At 43.7% G+C, this 21,722-nt stretch overlaps 1 long non-coding RNA gene across 17 annotated transcripts in view; it reads right to left on the bottom strand.

Annotated features, from left to right (window-relative positions):
- Window positions 1-21,722, bottom strand: part of LOC125693953 (uncharacterized) — a 309,716-nt gene that overhangs the window by 286,953 nt on the left and 1,041 nt on the right. For all 17 annotated transcript variants that reach the window (XR_007377317.1, XR_007377316.1, XR_007377323.1 and 14 more), the window contains exon 2: window positions 21,379-21,471. This is a non-coding gene — a long non-coding RNA (uncharacterized LOC125693953). The remainder of the gene's footprint in view (window positions 1-21,378; window positions 21,472-21,722) is intronic.

Genomic DNA, 21,722 nt, shown 5'->3' with positions numbered 1-21,722 from the left:
ATACTTGCAACAGAGAGAACGCTTGTCTCCTTCTAATTCTGCTAGCCCTGCAGGACTCTTCTCCAGCCAAAACTAATTTATCTTCATAATCCTTCCTCAAAACGCAGGACGATGTTATTAGTCCCGTTTTGACAGTGGGGAAACTGAGTCAAGGACAAACCAGCCTGACCAAATTATTAAATGAGTCAGACAGAGCTAAAATTGGAACTACGCAGTCCAAGGTTTCTCAGCCGGTGCCTTTGCTTTAAAGCAGAAGTTAGGGGGAGGCAGAGAGGTTAAATGAACCATTATCATAATTAGACTTGATGAAAGCAAATCTGGGGTTGGGCCCAAGATGGCAGATCACGTTTACCTTGGATGAATGTGTGTCAGTGAGTCTCTAAAAGTTATCTAAGTATTAAAATACCCTCATGAGCTCTGAAGCTGTGAGGTGTGAGTTCCAGATGTAATTCAGAGTGCAGGTTCCTGTGAGATCTTGGTCCTGTCACTTAATCTCTAATGACCTCTAAAGACTCTCTCACTCTCTGAAGCAAGGGCTGTTGTGCCCGTGTGGGTTGTGAACTATTTTTGTAGGGACTGTTTTTTTACAAACACACACTTATAGTACTTACATAATATTGGGATCTGCTGATACTTTGGGCATAAGAACAGCTGCAAATGGCAGCTACCTCTGCATCTGTGAGGTGGCAGACAGAACGCATTCACAAACACGAGCAGAAGAAGGAAAGCATAAGCAGAACACCCACCTGCAGATGCCAGCAAGGCTGTTCATCTGCAGACTGACTGCAGTCTCTAACTAAATACCAAGCTACCGTCACACAGACTGTTCTTTTGTTAGACCAAAGGGTTTTTTCCTATTCCTGAGCCACTCCTTACCACCCCATGTTTTATTTTTCACAAGGGTTCCAACGCACCACATTACCAGCACTCCCTTCATCCGTTCAGAAAATCCACATCAGGCTTCAAAAACACACACACAAAAAGAAGTTTGGATTAAAAGGAGGGTGCTTTGGTTCTTCCCAGCCTCGTCGTTTTTAGGACATTTCTCACCTGGCAAATTGAGTTGCGGGAGACATCAGACAGCAGATTCAACACTATGGTGCAATAACATGCCTTCCTGTACAGAAGGACTGAGCTTCTGCTGTAGTATCAGCCTTACTGTCATGGATGAAGGACACCATGAACAGAGAATCTCTGAGCCTAATATCCTCCTTCCAGTAAGGATCACTAGATGTCGGATGCCAATAATCAACAGCCAGCATTGCTACATTTCAAATTCATCAAAACAGCCCTGATGATGAGAAATAAGGTACTTGGAAATTGAGAGCATCTGCACGATGCTATATTTGTGAGAAGAGATGGGAGAAAGCAAGTGTTGCAGTGAGACACGTGCTGGAAGTGAATTTCACTTGTGTATCAAGAGACTTCTCAGTATACAGATGATAAACTGCAGTCAACCACCCAGTCACAGAAACAAAAGCTGCAGGAGGTCTGTACATGCAAGCAGTCTTTTGATCCTACTGTACTAGGAACATTGTATTCTCAATCAATTTGGAGTACCAAATGCATGCAAGGCCAGGTACTACATCTTCACTAACTACACTGGACATGTGCCAGCTTGGCCTGCACACCTGTGACTGAACAAAGGATATCTAGAAATTGGAATTAGAAATAGGACCTGTATTTTTCATGGGTCAAGTCCAGAGGAGAAAAAAGTCTGCAACACAGCCAGGGGCCACAGAAACACGGACTATTCTCTGTCCCACCCGAAACACATCCTAGGATTTGGCAAGTGCCTTTTATGTTTGGATCCGGCTCCAGGGAGTAAAGAATGTTTCTCATTCCCTCCCTGATGGCTCTGCTCCATCCACGGGTTGCTGGGTTTGCCACTGGGCCAAAGTTCCCAGAGCACCCTTTTCCTTTTCCTCCTTCCCACAAGTAAAGCCATTGCCCCCTGAGCCACCCAGCGAGTAATTTTCCTGTTAGCTCTCTGCAAGGAGCAGAACTATGGAAGGAACACTTCTTCACTGGGAAAACTTTGCACTTTGTGCCATTTTTTTTCTTGGAGCTGAGATCCAAAGCACCCAAAATCCCACCAGGAAGTAAGTCAACGGGAAACCCCACCATCTGCAAAAATGCCATCACCCTGCCTCACATTTATCTCGTGAAGCTGATTCCAGAGGCACTTCACTTCTGAGGCACTTTTAGGCCCCAGCACAATTTACGCAAGGCACGCTCTGCTCTACAGCTAAGCAAACATTGTTTTGTTTTCTTTAGCCTTTGAGAGCTCTTGCCTCCAGAATCCCCCAAGGGGAAAAGAGCAGAGCCTCTTGTGTCGGTTGAGTGCTCACATGAGAGCCTGGTAAAGCAAGTGGTCCCTCTTGGCTCATATACAGAGGAAACGCAACCCGTGATGCAGCACAAGATGCAGAGTTTATCCGGTATCTGAACCTGCTCACTGTCTGTTTGCTCCCCCCTCCTTCTTTGCCAGTATGCAAGCAAATCTCTGACCTGATTGGAACAAACCCTTCAGCAGATGTTCCCCTGGCTTCCACTGTGGGGCATGTTGGTGGCTCCTTGCTGGAGAGCCCTTAGATCAGGCTGAGAGCCTCCATGTGAGTCTAATGCAGGCAGGAGGGCCCTTCACCTGCAGAGAGCCCAGCCATCCTCCAGCTGCTAAGCAAATATTAGCAGAGTGACAGAAAACCAGCCCTCCACAAACACATACTACTGTGAGATTGGTCAGCAAAACTCTATACTAGCAAAAGCACAGTAGTGCTGAGGGTTAAAGAGGCAATATTAATAAAGAAAGGGTAAGAGAACACAAGGAAAGAGCAATGGTACTACCAAGAGGCATGTCAGTGCTGAAGGGGAAAGAGTAGGCTTAAACAGAGACCCAGTAACTGAATGTGTCTCTTCTCTGCCAGCAACCTGCAACCCAGCCACTAAAGAAATGTTAACTATAGGAACAACTAGCAACAGAGAGCTAAAAATAAATCAATAAAGAAAGCCATAACAAGTAGAGACCATCCAGACTCTACCCAAGGCCTGGCTAGTGCTGCATTCCTGAACTCTAGTTCAGGAAAAAAAAAAAAGAAAAGCCAGAGCAGAAGCAAACCCAAACCAAAGAACCCATTAGCATCAAACACAACAACAGTGTGTCAGCCAACTCTGCACCCGTGAGTGGCGTTCAGTGAGACAGGCAGACGCAGACAGGCCGTCGTTCCCAAGACTCTCCTCGCTCATGGAGGAAGGCAAAATGATCGGCGTCTATCAGCTGCTGTACAGCACGTGAGTACCTGGCTGTGCCAAGTTTTCTCCTCTGAGTTTGCCTTCCCCTCAACCCGGTAACTTCTATAGCCTTTGGCCTACAACACAAGTGCAGAGCTTTCTTCTATGGAATATTTGATTATTCACTAAAAATACAGAAGATTTTCAACAGAAGTGACTTAGGAAGACTTAACCACCCAGCACGGTTTTGAGTCCTGTACTGATAACCGAGGGAAAGCAGACCTCAGCAGGAAGGCATCCACAGGTATGAACCATAGGAGGAGACAGGCATCTCCCTCCACGCACAGGGGAAGCACCCAGCTGCCAAACCACATCCCACCCCGCTCCTCAGCTCACACAGATCCCCACCCCATGTGCTGCTTCCTTGTATGTATCCGTATTTAATTCGGACGTCTAAAGTGCACTGCAAACATGTTGCCTGAAAACTAAGCAAGGTCTAAGCTCTTCTGTGTATTCTGATCCTAAACTTAGTTCTGTTTTCCCATTTCTGAAATGGGAATAGCAGCAAATAAAGATAATAAAGTGCTCAGGTACTGCTATAACACAACATAAATCAGTAACCAAACCACCAAGTTTGAGGAAAAGAAAATTAAAATCCCTATAAAAGCAGTCAGTGGAAAGATATTTCCTAATTCTTCAACCACACCACAACCCTGGCAGTTTATTGTCAAATATGTTACATCCTCCCCAGCACTGCCTCCACCATACGCAAAGAACCACAGTTTCCTACACTACTGTAACAAAATTTCAGTGATAGCACAAAATAGATGGGAAGCCAGAGGTTTTATTGAGCAAAGTATAATGGCATTGACTCATGACTCATTTTAGTACTCTATTCCAAACAAGCCTCTGAAGGCAGCTGCTTTCCTAAAATATATTATTTTGCCCCATGTTTGCATCTTTTCTCTGCTACTGCCAAAAACATCTGCACCACCCAAAGAGAATTAGCTCCAGTAAGCACCATCATCACTAACACTTACATTAAAGGAAATGTGCTTTTTCCTTCCTCCATACATTATATCTTTTCCTTCAGAATTTTCCCTATGTTCCTGTTCTTCCACAAGCACCCACCGCTCCTGACACCATGCCAGAAGACACGAGGCTCAGCTATGCGCTGCCTACACAGCAAAGCCCCAAAACTACTCTGAGGCTTCATCCTACTGCTCCCCACCATCATCTTCCCCTCCAACCCAGCAAATCTGGTGACATAACAGCTGGAACACACTCTAAATCTTCACTAATTATCCCCACAGACTTCAGCGTCCTCCAAAAGCATTTGGAGGATCTTCCTAATTACCAGCCAGACAATGGGGAGTGGAGCTGGGTCTCTGGGATCCTCCAGACTGCCAGTGCTGGCCATGCATGTGTCTGGCCTCTGGGGCCAACTGCTCCACATGGAAGACCTCCATTCCATCTCCACCTAGCTCCTTCCCTGCCCCCCCGCCATCACCACCCCCAGCATGTGGATTTTATGAATGAAACTTTCTGACAGTTATGAGGTTGGCAGAGGCCTATTCAGCAAGCCAGGGAATGTGTGAACATCAGGCTTCATTAGAGACTTCTCCCAGTCAGCTGATAGCTCATTAACTTAAAGTGGCCTCTTGTTTTAAAACCTCAGAGACCAGGAGGTGGGGTGTAGAGGGGGGGGGGATGGTCCGCATTGTTCTCCTTGCTTCTCTTCCCCCTTTGCCCCCTGTGAGATTAGGCGCCCTCGGAGGGGAAAGAGAGAGGCTAAAACAACTTTAATTAGTTATTTTCAAAGATTTTCTCCCCCTTTCTTCCTTTTTTTGTGTGTGTGTGGAGCAGGGGGGGTCTCTCAGCTGGGTTTTTCTGCATGGAGGAGCTCACGTCATTATGCTTAAATCCAGCTCCTCCATCCTTTGTCTCCAGGCCAACAATAGAAGAGGGCTTGTAAAAAGCCCCTTCCAAAACTCCTGGAGACTGACTGAAAAGGAAGACAGGGTGAGGACTCCTCTCTTTTCCCCCCTCAGACACAAAAGTGACAGTTTGGTGCCTATGCCAACAGCTTTCCTGTGTTAGAAGGTAGCACTGGCGTAAGTACGAGAGAGTGTTTATTCCCAAACTGCTGCTCTGTCAGATGGAACACACAGTCCAGACTTGCACCACAAAGTGTCTGGCAACTGTTCTCCACGTGGGTTTAAGGTCAGATTGGAGTTCTGGATGCTGAAGTCATTCTTAGGCCTTTAACCCACGTCCTGCTCCTCTTCTGTCCTTTAAACTGACAGTGAAATAAAAGCAGAAGGACAATGTTTCCTTCATGGCCCTGCTTCAGAAGAACTTGAAACAAGGAACCACCATTTTGTCATCCTCAGCACACAAGCTGCATCTAGCAGATTTACTTCATAAAGGTAACTGACCTGCAAACCACAGTTCCTCGAGTTAGGTGGATTTGAGCAGAACAGAGAAGAAAGGTGCCATAAGATGCCCAGAACAGCCACCTACAGCAGTTGCTACAGTGTCAACTTCCAACTTCTCTTATTGCTTTTCTTTCAGTACTATAAGGGAATATTCCATGTCATGAATTATCATCAGGTCCATTCACAAAGCAGATGTGCCTCTGAAGAGCTTATCAGTTGAAGTTTTAGAGAATGCATGAACTCAGGTTTGAGGCACTGGGGTGTAGAAAAATCAGTCATGAACTGTGATATAACTCATTTATGCACTTCGTAAAACACATCTAGCAATACTTACTTTGCCTGTTTTTTAATCAAGAATCCCCAAGGATTTAGAATAGCAAACTGATAGCTCTCCAACTTCAGCTCTGTATGTCTGTGCTGGAGTGCAAGAATGATGACGTGGGATTACAGTTTCAGAGGATACCAAGGAGTGGACGCAGATAGCTTCATCTATCAGTTTCAAAGTCTATAATTTGGTCTACATGATTTTCAGGGCAAAGATTTCTACTGCAGATTTCAGTATTTGGCCTCCAATCCAGTCAGCTTTCTTACAGGAAACTAAAATCTACTACAAGTTCCCAGAAACAAGGACCACCACTCCCCTGGCGACCTCTGCAGAAACAGGGCAAAAACTCACTCCCTTTCAAGTTGGTGGCACCAGGCCATCACCTTTCTGGGGAAACAGAGGGTGCAGGATTTCAATCCTGCTGTTTAAGCACCTACAAGCCATGCAGCATGGTTTGAAGCACTTTGTGTTGTGCTCCTGGCAGCTCTCATAAGTAGGACTAGCGGGCTCACTGCTTTGCAGTCCTCCAAACAGAAGCCTTGTTGCATTCAGCAGAATCAGCAAAGCAGTGCTTGGTGCCAGAGCCCAGGTCAGCAGTGAACTGGTGTCCCTGACTGGAAGCAGCAGGCACCATTCAGCAGGACTGTAAAACAGAGGTTCTTGCAACATCTTTGGCAAGGGTTGTAAGAATAATTACTCGTTTCCTGTGCTGTATCCCTTCTGTCCTCTTTCCCCTGCCCTAATTTGCCTCCCTTCCCCTTCCCCCCAGTTTGTGGGGGACTTTCAAAGTCAAAAACCTTCAGCGGCTCATCCTAGAAGCATCTGCATTTCATAAGTAGTAAACATGATTCTTACTAATCAGAGTGGAATAACGTTCTTTATGTCATCAGTTGTCTAATGAGTCTGGAATCCTTGAATTAAATAAACTCTGCTAGTATTACTTTTTATTGTGCTTTCATTAAAGCAAAGAAGTTTCTTCCCTTGCTGACTGCAAGGGTTTTTAAACAGATTCACTTATGTTTGTGGGAATTGTTAATTCTCTGCCTTCTGTATTAAAAACAGAACTGTATTTTGAGAAAAGTCTTGTCAATTCTGTCTTGCCACGAATTGTTCTGCACAAATGTTTCTAGGCAAGGCCAGTCTGCGGAATTTATTCCATAATTATTGACTTTAGAGCAACAAAGCCTTCATACCTTTGCAGCAGTTACCATCAGGAACAGCTGTACACACCAAAATACTGTATTTTTCCATCTTCTGGAAATCTTAAGGATGACTCACAGAACACTGACCAGCAGAACAAAACCAATTCTACAATGAGAGAATAGCAAAGATAATAGTATCATAAAGGTAGGCGGAAAAGAGAGTGCGTGGCTATGCTATGGTCTGGGGGTTTTTCTCCCTCAGTAATATAGAAGCACACGAACATCAGAATGCATCAAGATCTGCACCATCACAGTTAAAAGATAAGATAAAGAGGTGTCTGGATAAGGCTGAGTTTCCAGTCCTTGGATCTAAATCCATGCAGCTTGCACAAAATGGGGGGGAAACAGGACAAAATTAACCACGATGGGAAGAGCTCAGCAACCCAGGCTGCAGCTCACAGACTAGAAATGGACACTGCAGTGGGTAACCTTGAGAGACACACGACAGGACAAAGAGCTTGAAAGAGACAATTGTTACCTTCCTCACTTCAAGTTAAGATAAGGCAAAGACAGTGCCTTCTCACAATCAAAATGAGCATTTGTGATAGGACCAGCAACAAGAGTTATATCTCCTGACCACCACTCCATGGATTTCATTTTAAAACACTTGTTTTTTTTTAAACTTATGAGAAAAAAAAAGAAAAAAACACAACAACAAAAAAACCCACAAGACAAGGTAGGGGAAAAAGTGTTTTAAACCAGTGGGTATACTGACTTTATTTCAACCTATAAAACTTAGCTACTCTATGTCTTCAGAGCACCACGACCACAACCAAACAGTGTTTCACTGAGAAACTGCCTTCACTGTCATTTGGAACATCGGCAAAACTGAAGCAGAAAAGAACTTGCAAAGCAGTGTGACAGCTTTTATCAGGTCAGTAGTTAGAAAAGAACGAGCAGAAGATGGTTAGAGCAAACCGAGACCAGTGGGCAGCAGAAGTTTTGTGCATACAGCGGCATTCAAATAGGAATGGTCAGAAGATGCACAGCATGGACATTTAAGCCTCTTTCCCAGCACGAAGGCTGCATCAGGACACGATCCAAATTTAGCCTCGATAGGCTCTATGCTGCCACAGTTGGGATGCTCCCTGTACCCAAGGCAGCTAATGCAGGCTTTGCTGAATTTATTTATTTCTTGGCACCAAACAGAAGTCCAAGGGACCTCTCACTTCTCAGTCTAATGCACAGTTCCTGTCATATGGAAGCAGAAGTTGTTGTACTACTGCAGTACCAAGGAACTAGTCAAGACGAGGACCATCCCCCTTACTGACACACACGTAGGAAGAAACGCTTTCTTACTTGGAAGTTTGTAACATGTGGAGTGAATTGGAAAAGCTCAAACAGATGAACTGGCTTGCCAAAAATCACCAGGCAGGACAACGATATACCTAGGCTAGGGCTTATTTGTCTGGTGCTTCTGCATTAAGATGCTTCCTGGAACTCAGCAGCCTGGTGCACACAAAATATCTGCTTCCTTGCAGATTTTTGCCCTAGAATGGATCTATTACAGGACAGTGTGTCACAGTCATTCCTTTCATGCGTGTGGCACAGACTGCAGAGCACAACAACCCCTGCAGCATCACAGGTCTGCTATTAGAATCATAGAATCACCAAGGCTGGAAAAGACCTCCAAGATCATCTAGTCCTGCCATCACTGCTCTGCACCAGACATTCCCTTAGGTACTCCTACCTTTCCTTAAGGCGTGCTTAGGAAAAAAATTCCACAAGCATCTCCTGGGGCACTGGACTTCTCTTCACTATGAGCACTTCAGTTTTTCCCCAAGCATTTTTTTTCATTTCAAGTCTTTAGTCACAGGATATGAAGAAAGGAAAGTTAACTTACCAGCTAAGTCAAAATTAGTGTTTTTGCATGCACTCTTAACTGCTCTGACACTGCTAAGTCTATGACAACTAGTTGATTTCAGTTCTCTTTCACTGGAGCTCTGAAAGTGTTGCAGTAGGTACCGGTTTGGGGCTTACAGAGACTCTCCAACTCATCTAACCAGAGATGTGAGGGCACTGAGTGTCCCAGCTGCATTTATGTTTCTTTTACATTAAAAGATAACACACTCTCTTCCTTTTTTCCTCGCCTCTCACTCCAGGATGCTCAAAAAGCATGGCCCAATCAGCACGGATCTTTGTATATTCAGTTGATACAAGGCATTCTTCTTCCGTGAAGATGAGAAAGCACACCTCAGCCCAAACCTGGCTGAAGTAGGAAGATGATCTGTGCAGTGGAGCATCTCCTGCCTGGTGGGAAGGGACAGACATTCTCTGTACTCAAAACATCCTCATACACAAGGATGAACTTTTGACTTCAACTGCTGCTAGGGCTGAAGAACTTGATGATGCTTTGTCCTGATCTATGTAAAACAATCCCCTTATACTGTTATGCCCATGTGAAGGTAGCAACTAAGGCTCGGCCTCCTGTCACACTCCGTATCATTCCAGATTTAGCCTGACATCATCAAAGCTCACTCTGAACTGCCAACTTCTCTCCTCGTTTTCATCAATTTTATGCTTTTTTTTCAAATACATCCCTGTGTCACAACTCAGATGGCATGCCTTTCCCTAGCTGTCTTTTCCTCCTCCATTGTCACTATTTCATTTATGTACACAAAGATTCCTAGATCAAATACAGATCACTCAACATCCTGACATTCTCAAGAGCTGACTACAAACTCTGATTATCACAGAAGATTTCTCCTAAAACAATATCAGACAAACAGAGCCTATTTTCTCTTCTGAGTGAGTCATCAGCCAGCATAATCCTGACACGTGGAACTTCCACATGTTCAGCCACTGAATTACGCTGCGGCAGAAGGCGGCAGTGAGTCACTGCTCTGAGCTGGAAGTTGCTGCAGGTGCAGCTGCTGCACTGGCAGGGAAGGCTGAAGAATATCTAGAAGAATGGTACACAACTGAAAATTATGCTTAGCTGTGATAGGAAGTAATGGTCAAGCATTACAAAATCCAGCATGCTAGTAAAATGCAGAGCGGTGATGGGTTCACTCCCCAGCAATGTTTTTGGGGAGTTCAAAATGTTTCGGAGGGCAAGGCATCCCAATAGCATAGCTCTAGAAGTACAGAACTGGTGAAAGCTGTTCTAGCAATGAGCAATAGAGGTTGGAGAGTGAAACAGGTTCTCGTATCCCATCAGCTAACGTTAAAGTAGAGTAGAATTCAAGTAGGCTCTCACAACATCTGGTTAGTTACAAAATTCTATTAAGCAAAAGGAAAATATAGCAGTAACAAGTCTCCCCAAGGCAGCGTGAGGCAAAAAGAACGCTACAACGAAAGGGCACTGAAAGAAGACATAGGCACGGTAGCTTGGGAAAGGGTAGGAAGAGAACTCTTGAAAACATTTCCCTGATGAAGGATCAAGAAGAAAAGGCCATCTACTTGTGCCTGTTCTGAAGAATGTTATGTTGTCCAGGAAAGAAAGTGGAGAAGAGGGAAAAGAAAAAAAAAACAACGAAGAAATAAATCAATATGAAGTTCTTTCAGGAATGCAATGAACACAGGGGGTGCCTCTGTTTGGCAGCCCCAGGACACTTGCAGCCCTGGCTCAGATTGTGTGGATATGTTTTTGACTTGTCCCGGTCAGCAGATTAATGGCATTAACGAAGTTTCCATTAGCATCGGAGATTGGGGAGGAGGGTGAAGAGACAGAGGCGTCCAAGCGGAAAGCCACATGACTGCAGAATTGATAAGGCTAAAGATGAAACGGAGCTTCATTGGCAGAAGAGAGGCCAGGAAATGCCACTACAAATTAGCCCCAGGCCTCATTTCTTTTCCCTTCATTATCCAAACCCCTTCAGGAGAAGAATGGAGGAGGTTATGACCCTCTCCCAACACACACACACAGATATTGAGTGAGTCTCTCTCAATGAACATAGACGTGGGTAGATCTGCGTGTGTCTAAGGGTCCGTGTGTGTGGCATATTTGTGTCTAAGCACATTTGTAGTCATATATTACGTAAAAAACAGCAACTGTATTTCTATCAGGAGACATCTACAACTTTGAAAGGGCACGTGTTCTCAAAGCTATGATTTCTGCAGCTAATCTGTGTAATTTCTTACACTATTAGCGAGCTTTTTCTTAAAATAAATGCCACTGAAAGCAAAGGTGCTGCAATATTCAGTAGAATTTCCAGCATCTGAACATGCTGTGCGTGCCCACAGTACCTTACAGATGACACAGCTACTAGGAATACACAGTTTTATCTTCACTGGGTTGTGCATGAGCATTAGTCTGCAACCACGCATACGGATGTCCAGATTCCACACATACACACCAGTGTGTGACTGCACATACACACCCCAAAGTTCTGATCTTTGAAAAGAAGCATGCTAGCACAAGTGTACATGTGCATATTTCCACACGTACGTTTTCCAGTGCATTTATCTTTGTATCTGCTTCTGAAGCTCTGTACACAGGCATCCTCCAGATGTACCTACACTCTTCCACTTTTTTTTTTTTTTTTTTTTCTCCCCTTCTGTGTGCACATCTTGTGTAATTCTGCGTTCACCGACTACTTGTTTGTTGTCTCTGTGCCCTGGCTGCTCTTCATCTGAGCACGACAGTCTCTTTCAACAGTCTGTACATTCCAAATAAGTCCCGGTCTACCTACACCTATCTTCGTGTGTGTGCATCTTCAGATACATCTGAACACTTATGGCTGTAGCAGTAAAGATTTTCCTGTAAGTTGCACATAAAACTATTCTACGTAAAATTACGATTTGCTGCCTGACCCAATGCAACTCTTTCTTTTTTTTTTTTTTAATATACATTCATTCACTCTTGAGTGTATCAAAGCAAATGTGTTGCTGTTGACTAGTTACTGCACCTGAAAGTTAATGAATACAGGTAGATACAATAGCAAAGGCTGAGAAGTATTTGTCTTAGAAAACACACAAATCCCAGTTCAGAGCCCTGAGAAGCAGCTAAAGAGAACAGAGGTTAAGATCTCTTTTAACTAGCCATTCATAACACAATTTTAAAGACAGGAAGATGATTTTCCACACGGATTAAAGAATAACATTTCTCCAAGCCTAATGACATCTATGTGTTGTTAGTAGGAAAGGTGGGTTCTCTTCAAAGAGACTGTTAGCCATAGGATACTAGCAAGAGAGACAACCTCGCCTAGGGGTAAACAAGAAAACAACCTCCTTCTGCTTTTGGAAAACAAAAAGAGAGGAAAAAGCCACGGAGAGATGTGTAAATGGAGCTTTGTGCAACGGTGCTCTGTTATGTGAGCTCTATGCGACAATAGCCCTGAAACCCTATGCAAGCAAACTCATAAAAGAGGTCACTGTCTCTTTAATTAAAGCTCCCTGGTTTGAGGTTAAAAACAAACCCAGTGTTTTATGACCAGGTGTGCGTGTGAAAGAGATGGGAACCCGATCCCCAGCCCAGTGACACAGCAGCAGAGAGGAGATAAGAGAGGAAAGCTTTTTATTAAGGTGTCGCTTGACTGCTGCACTGGGGCAGCGCTAGGCAAGGCAAGTGCTGGCCAGGCGGGATGCACGAGCCCCAGGGGACGCAGCCTTCCGCCGCCAGGAAAGGTGGGATCTTGTACCAGGAAGCTACAAGAAGGCAGCACCTTCTACCAACATCCAAGACACAGAGGCAAGCACAACTGCTATGGGGACAAGCACGCTGATGGCATCCTGCTTGGGATCAAGAGAGGCCAGCCCACAGCAAGGTCTGCACCTCCAGGTGTGCAGAGGTGAGCAGGCAACGCTCGCACGGCTCGTGAGAACAGCAGGGAATGAACTGATCCTGGCAGCCAATAAAATGCCAAGCCAAGAGAACAGCAGAGAGGTTGCACTCCCTTCCTGAACCTTTCAGACATTACTTAGGACATCTGTGCCCACGACGCTGCTACTGATAGTAACAACACCTGGAAGCTGGGGCCTCCATTGCTGTAGAATGGACTCTTTCCATCTCACTTCTATGGTACATATGACTATAACATTGAACTCTAACAAAGAGCCTATAATCCCTGGGCCTGTTTGTACAACAGCCCCTGCTTCACAGAACCTCCAGCTGTTGGTCCCTGTCCCTAAAACTTATCAGCAAAGACACCTTCAGTTATTTCTCTTGTACCAGCAGCGAGAGCAACAAAGCCTGGCTTGGAACAGGCGGCATCACAGAACCAAGTCCCAGACTACAGGCCACGTTTTCTTCTAGGTAAAAAACTCCACACAAGTCCTATACACCACTGTATATTGGCACTGGAAACAATGTGTTTTGAGACAAAATCTGCATTGCCACCAGTGCCCCTGAAGCCAAGGCAGCACAGCTGAGATCCTCAGCAGACAGATTTGCTACAGTAATTACCAAAAGAAAGCTGAAAGGTAAAATGGAAGAGAAAACCTTCCCATCCTTCTGTCTCATTACAGTTACACAAATAACACCAACAAAACACACTCCTGAAGTACTAAATAACAGACGAGTCAAACAGCAAGCTTGGCATTTTTTCTTCAGAAATGCATGCAATTTTATCTAAAATTGTTCTAATTTGTATCTTTCTGTAAGAAAAACACAAGGCGTTTAGAAGATACAACTGGAAGATGGTAGATCAGTGCATCATTTATCGCATTCAGCCAAAAATATCAGAGACATGGATTGGAAAGGTGAGATTGGAAACAGAAGACCAAAAAAGGGTAAGAGAGCTCCAACCGCACAGTGACATGGTACTCACATTCATCTGCTGTGGATTTTAAGCATCTTTCCAGATGAGATTAAATACCCTGTATCTTCACACTATAGGCAGGGAAGTCGGGCACTAAGAAGCCTGACTGCCACAACCAGTGGCACAATGAGGGACAGCACCAACGTCTCGTCCTTGTGCTATGCCTGTGCTATGACCGCAATAAACAAGCCAGTAGTCCTTCTGAGTTTAAAAACCATGGAAACTGCAGAATAATTCATTCCTGGTGTATATCCACTAGAACCAAACTCCACCAGCAATGGGTTTAACCCAGTTGCAATAACCTGTTTGCCAACAGAAGACTGAGAAATCCCTGAACAACAATTCAGTGAGTGTCCCTGGAGCACAAACAGCTCTCCCAGTGCAACATCCCCACAGCCCCGCTGCGCACCCCCTCATAAACCTGCTATTAAGTCTGACTTCTGATTTGAATCTTGAATAATTAACTTTCTGGAAGCCTAAATGATTCAATCTGATGTTCTGAACATCAAATGTATGCCCCTTTAAACTCAAAGCTGTATTGCTTCCGTAGAAACGTCATTAAATTCTACCTTCCCTGCCCCCCAACCTACCCCCCCCCTCCAAGCAAGCATTTCAAGACAAAGAAGACAAAACATGTTTTCAAACTACTAAAAGAATTTTCCCCTGACTTATAACACAGTTTCCTGTGTCTTTCTTGTTTTAGGGAAAAAAAAAAAAAATAAAAATGCAGCTTTGTGGCACAGTTGTGAGCAAATTGTCACACAGACCTCACAGACATCAGTGCAGCTATGCTGATTCCCCCCAAAGGATTATCAAACTCTTTGAAAAGCTTGGTACAAGTCTTAAGGCTTCCCCTGTATTACTAAATAGTAATACTGGCTGCAATACAGAATAATAATACAGGCTGCAAAGGGCCCAGTGGCACAGGATGCAGCTTACCCACATCAGCTGTTAGGGACCTCAGCTACTTGGATTTTTTTAAAACGTTTTTTAGACTGAAAATGTAGACACAGAACAACAAAATATTTCTTTCCAGAGCAGTTGCTTTCCACAAACAACTCCAATTTTTAAAAGATGAAGCATATTTAAGTTTGTGTAAAAGATTGCAGCTTCCATATTCAAAATGATTCCTGAACTTACCAAAAAAAAAAACCCACTCCATTTCCATTTGACAGTTGAAATTCACCAGTATTTGTGCTTTGTGCCTCAGTTCCTCACTGGCAGAACTGGAATAATAGCACTACCACAGCCTTAAAACCAGGGAGAGGCAGTTATCTATAGTAGGCATGGAGGCATATAGCTACTACAAAGTTACAGCTATCCAATTTGTAGAATTTAAGGATTAAAAACAAAAGTACAAATGTGTTCCTTAAATCACAGTGACCAAATACAATAACAAACAAACAAACTGGATCTCAAAGACTAACAATTTGAAAACATGTTGTTTAACAGCCACACAGCCTTAACTTCAGTGCTGTTGTTCCCTCTAGCGCTGGCTTGAAATGGAGAGGACTTCCTTAGGTGTTCTTCACTTCAGGAGCCAAAAAGGGAAGAACACCATTGGGATTAAATATGTCCATATAAGACTGTGCAATCTAAATTCAGTTCCAAATTCAGCAACAGCTCTCTGGCAGTAAGCAAGCCATTTGCTTTGCTCCCTTATTTCCTTCCCTTATCTCAGTTTTCCCACCTGCCCTATCCAGTTATTTTTGAGCTTTAAGAGATCTTAAGTGCTTCTCAAATCCAATGCTGTTTGCATGGGTCATTCTAGATGCTCCCATAGAGCAATAAATAATTGAGAAAGATATACATGTAGAATGTACCCAGAAAGCTATAAACTTGTGTAGACCAGGGGAGATTCAGCAGAAGAGTCAAGAACTCCAAGTACTTTTTGGAGAGAAGAGCTAGAAAGCAAGACCAGCTACAGTTTAGTGCGAGCCACAGGTATTTGCTGCAGAGCACAGGGAGCAAGCTGGTGTGTGCCACAGCTCCCACCCTGCTGGTGTGAACAACCAACCCTGCAGGAAACAGAATGCCAGGCAGCTGGTGTGTGCTTGGGCCTCAGCCTCTCACTCCCACACGGAGCAGACATAAGCAGGGTGTGCTTGGACTTGCATTAACTGTGGGTAAGCAGCATGCACACAGCCATAGCAACCAACACTAAGATGCAAGAGCGACTCGGAGCCAGCTGTGGGAGAAACTATGAAAAAGACCGAAGTATCTTGGGGAAAAACAAAAACAAACAAACAAAACCAACCTAGTAAGGAAAAATGGTGAAGAAGGGAACAAAATTAACGTAATGATCCACTTTAAGCTCTTCTGAAAGTCTGACACCCCATCTCTTTCCTCCATCAACCACTCACCCACAGAATGGAATTACAAACGTTACTCCGTACACTTTTTCCAAGGAAGTGAAACAGGGTTACAGTAAAAGCAGGTGCCACACTATGAAGTGATAGACGTTCACACAGCCTGTGTTACAGCCAGAGCACGACACAGACATACTGAAATTCTCCAGAGATAAAGGCTTAGAGAAGCCACCACAGAGCTGATGCTCTACTGCCTCCCCACAGGGTAAAAACAGACTGATCTTTCTACACCTCCAATTTCCTCTTCCACTGTTCTTTCCATGTATTTAATTTCACAAACTGTTTGAAACAAAGTTAAGGGAATTGTTGTCTGAGAACTCAAGAGGTTTTTGCACCAGTGTGTACCACTGGCTTCTGGACAGCACAGAAGAGTAGAGCTATTAACCACAGTGCTACAACCCCTAACTAGCCAGTTCTCTCCATAATCCTGACCCTGCTTTTCTTCCTCCCCCATTCCTGCCTCTTTCTTCATCTGCTGCTTTTCACCCCTCCACGTTTGCTCATTCCTCCCCATCTCTTTCCCCTACTTGTTTCCTCCCTCTCCCATTTCCATCCCAAAAGTTCCCAGTTAAAAGCATTGCCTGAAGCAAGATCACATCTCCAATGAGAGGCAACTTCATTACAGTTTAACATAAAAAGATCAGCTGATATTGATCCATAATTTGGACAAGTGCCACGTTATTGACAGGAAGACAAAATAAGTTAGAATGGCCATGTTTCAAAAATTCTGTACGTACACTCAATCACTGGAACAGAAATTGCAACTGGGTATATAATAACACAACCGTGTTCTTTATTTCCCCTGTAGATCAATGCTAATATGAGGAGGGCCACAGAAGATGGATGTTGCCGACAGAAAACCTTGAAATTCCAGGTTAGAACTTGGGTGGCTTCACGGATAAAAGATCGGTGTGCAATGGTAGTGTAATTTGCATACGAAAGACCAAGCTCCTTCCTTAATACCCAAGGATGCTCTACTTCAAAGCAGCCACTTCTGCATTTAAATTCAGGTTAGGGAAAACAGAAAGCGAGCCAATATCCTGTGTTAGATAACTACACAGAGGCTTTAGTTCACAAATCTAGGGGACTCCCGATGGGTTGTCCCACAGGACGAGATATATTCATGCACAGATACAGAGAAAACCAGCTCTCTATACATTACTGCATAATTCTCTGCTAGAATGTAGCTTTTCCTGAAGCAAGGTGCTGACAGAAGAGGCCAAAATTCCTTTCTGTTATCTTTTACTAGAAACAATTTTGCCAGGCCACTGAAGCACAGCAGAACTTCCAGCGCTGGCCACCCATTTCCCTAGAGAGGTTCATGATGCCCGTGTAGCAGATGCTCGAGCTGGTCAGCAGGGAGCGCACAGGAACCTCGGCACCAAGAAGAATCCTCCACCATTTGAGCAACAAGAAAAAAAAATCATTCTGTAAATAACTGTAATATATATTTATTCTTTGTAAGACCAGTTGGTACGGAGAACAAAACAGCCGGACAAGGCACTGTATTTGCACTTTGCTGAGAGCATTTCTTTCTGAGTACGTACTTCTGTTAAAGCCAAATTCCTTACTCAGACCTCTACTGTAAAAAGGCTGGGCTCAGTCATAGCTCATACTGGAGGACTGCACAGCGTCACCAACCACCAAAGCAATGCTGGTGTCTCCTAGGAGTCAGTGCCCCAAAAAGCTCAGCTTTATGATATGTGCCTTTGCCCTTCCTGCTTAAAAAGCTCCTCTAGCTAGTAACACTCTTATTTTCTCTGTAAGCCAGCTACTTGAGACCAGCATAACTCACTTAGCAATGCATTGCACACTTTTCCTGATGTAGGAATACCAAGTAATTGAAAGAGAAATAATACGCATCAATGACTGGGATTTTTACTGAGATTTATCCCTTCCTGTTTCCTCCTGACCAGCACAGATTTATCTTCGAAGCTGAGGACTACAAGCTACATTAGCTCCAAACACCGACGCTGCACTGGTAGGCCTGTCTAGATGAAAAGGCAGTCTGTGTACACACACACCTCAGTGAGGCAGGAACACCACAACACCAAGGCGAAAGGCCTCCTTCGACTTCCATTCAATGACAAGGATCTTTCTCTCTCTTTTCACTATCCCTAATTCATGAAGCTTCTTCAGTACTTCAAAGTGACATGCTCACATAATTAACATCACACTGTGTAAATTTCTAAAAAGTTATACGGTATGTGACGTGCACAGGAAATATTCACTCTTAACCTGTTCATTAAAGCAGACTGAATTCCCAGAAAAAATGTCCCATCAACACTTCAGTTCACACATGGGTCTTGATCTGAATCCAAACTCTCTAACTAGCCTTTACCTTGAGAACAGGCCAAACCTTTATTCGGGTATTTCCACATTTTCTGAGCAGCACAAATCCCACACTGAGGCGTGTGACTCTCGCAATATAACGCTCACAGTACAGTGCTGCAATGTTGAAGACGTGTACAAGAACAGTGAAGGAGGGGGGTTATTACTGCACTTCTACTGATCAGACCTGCACAGACCTACCTGCAGAGGGACCGCACCAGCAGAAACACCGTATGAGACACAGGCTTCAAAGCATCCTTAAGCTCTAACGAAATTTCATCCAGGGAGCTATAAACACCCTTTCCCTTTTCTCTTCCTCCTCCTTTTTGAGCCCATCTGGCTAATAGGTCAGAAGTGAGGACACCTGTGCATGATGCATTGAAACTGGGAGATTATTTGCTAACTGTGGAGGTTTAGTTCCCATATGAAGCACCTGCTGCTGGCCCTGGTTCACGTGGGAGCTGAACCTACTGCCGGTGGCCCCCGATTCACCTTCTCATTATTTGTTTTATTAGCTTCACTAGAGGGGTATGCAAGGAGCACGGCCTGTCTGCCTCCCACACCGGGCTTTTTGGGAGCTAGCGCTCCTCTCCTCCTCCAGGATGGCTCTTGCTGCAGGCTTGCTAAGCTCCTACTGCGGCCTCAGAGTGGCACCTAGTGCTCAGCTGCTGCACTGCTCTTCAGCAACACCCCTCAGCTCTCACACAAATTGTCCACCTGCTGCCCAAAAGCCAGGGTCAAGGACTGTTCTGTACAACAAGCAGAAGAACTGGGCTACCTCAGGGAAATTAGTGTACCATTCTCATCAACTGCGGGATAAACTGGTTCCACGGGGAGCAATTAGGAGTACGGTAAATTTTGAAGTGGATAAGTTTATCCTTCCAGTTCACCAAACAGTGATATTTAAAGAGGGTAATTCCTATACAGCCCAAACTAGAAAATGGCAGCTTCTACTTAACAACATTCATCCTCCATCACTGTAGAGTTTTACCAATATATACCTATGGAAACTGTCATGAAATTACTGAGCATTTCTTTGAGAGCTGTGCCTGTTCTCAGATGCTGCAACTTCTTCCATTGCTGCTTACAACAACTCTGTCTCCTAAAACTAATTTTTTTTTTTAACTCATTTTCCTCTTCTGATCAGACATTTATTATGCAAATTCAGCTAGTTAAGTATTCACATTTTGCAGTTCTTAAAATTACTCTGAGGTAAGGAAACCCTTCACACTTGGATTCTGGCTGAACAAGCTGCTACAAAATAAAGAACACAAAAATGACTTCCACATATGAATGCAACAGAAGAACAACTCTTGTCAACATTTTATCTATAATACATGTGGCAAACGAGTAAGCTTTCAATAAATGACACGTAAACCCATTTAGTCTGGCCTGGCAAAGTGTCCAGTATCCACTTTGTCATAGGACTGAGAAGCATTCTAGAGACAGAAGGTCCATTGTGGCAGGAGGGCCTGCATTCACAGATAAAAGGCAAGGAGTCACAACAGACTTGATGCTGCAAAGGTCAGTTGCTTCAGAACAATGTAACATCCATTGTTAACAGACCGTTGTTCACGATAACAACACTACTAAGAAAGCCCTGCATTACACTTGCCAAATAACAAAAAAAAAAAAAAACCAAAACAAAACAAAAAAAAGCATCCAACTGTTTTGTGAAGTCATACGCAGTGACTAAGAATCAGTCACTGAGCTCTGACTCGCTACACCTACAAGAAGCTCAGAAAAGCTGCCTTAGAACACCTGCGCACAGGTCACTGTGCCCAAATATTCAGCAGTCTAAAGGCTCCTCCAAGCTCTGACATCATTTGACATTTTTACTTGGGCAGTTCTTGTTTGACTTTTTGCTGTAACCAACCAACAATTTCAGAATTGCTTTTTTTCACTGGCTTAAGTACATCACCATCCAGTATTACAGCACTGAGGGCCTTTTGAAGAACAAAAGCCTCCATCTCTTTTTAGGGCTTTTTAGTTTCATCTTTTTAACAGTCCTTTATAACTGGTCAGATTAATGGAGCAGCTCCAGACACACATCCTCATCTCTTTACAGACCCAAGTGTGTTATAACCAAACATTAAAAAAAAGACTTTGTTTTTTCACATCCTCAAAACGCTCCAAAGTAGCACACTTGTTGGTGCAGGATGAGTCAGGGAACCTAAATTCTTGTCTCCTCTTTGCAGCTCTGTTGCAGACACATACTGAGATTTTTGGAAATAAATGTCATCTTTCTGTGCTCCAGCCTACTGTATGTAAAATATGTGAAGCACAAATGAGCTCTCTGACAGAAAGATGACAGACAAATTATTCATTTACTTATTATTCACTTACTGTGCTCTTTATTTTTAGATAAATTACCCATTTCTGTCACTTAAAGGCTTTTATACCTGTGAATGAAAGATTCATTTGTCGCAGACAACCTCAGAATTGTCTGTTACAAGACCTTTGTAATTGCAGAAATGTACATGTCGCAGTAAGAGGAGACAAGGGTAACAACAAAATGTATGCATATATATATATATATATGTTGTGTGTGTATATATATATATATATTTACATAGAACTTTCCTGCTATCAATGAAGAATAAAGACAAAAAGGCTGTAATAAATATAATTGTAACCTTGAAATGCAGGCTTATTCACCTGTGAGACTCTGAAATTGAGTGGCAGAAATAAACATCTCTTGGATTTCAAATTAAGCACATTTGTTATCAACTGAGAAGTAAATGTGAGAAAATGGCAATTGCATTTGCGAAGTTTACTTACTCTCCCCTCAGCTGTCTGCCTTCTGCTGCACATCCACCAGAGGGCTTCAGGACCCCATTCTTGCTTAAGGAAAACGGCAGTGCCTCGGCGTGCCTGTAAAAGTGGAATGGAGAGTTGGAGTCTCCTTTGGTTGGAGCAAGAAGTCGGGCTGAGGTCTGCGCTTTCAAAGGGATGTGCAGAGGTTTTCCCCACATAAGGTTCTTTAAATTTATGTAGTGATGCGGGAATTAACATTCATTGCTGAACACATTTATTTTTTTTTTGAAGCGACATTTGTTCTCAAAATACACTTATTCTAAATTGCAGAAGTGAACATGAGCAGAAGACTGAAGACAGATCATAAT

The sequence above is a fragment of the Lagopus muta genome, chromosome 5, assembly GCF_023343835.1.
Source record: "Lagopus muta isolate bLagMut1 chromosome 5, bLagMut1 primary, whole genome shotgun sequence".
NCBI lineage: Eukaryota > Metazoa > Chordata > Aves > Galliformes > Phasianidae > Lagopus > Lagopus muta.
Note: the sequence above shows the minus strand (reverse complement) of the source record. Positions and strands in the feature narration are given on the sequence as shown.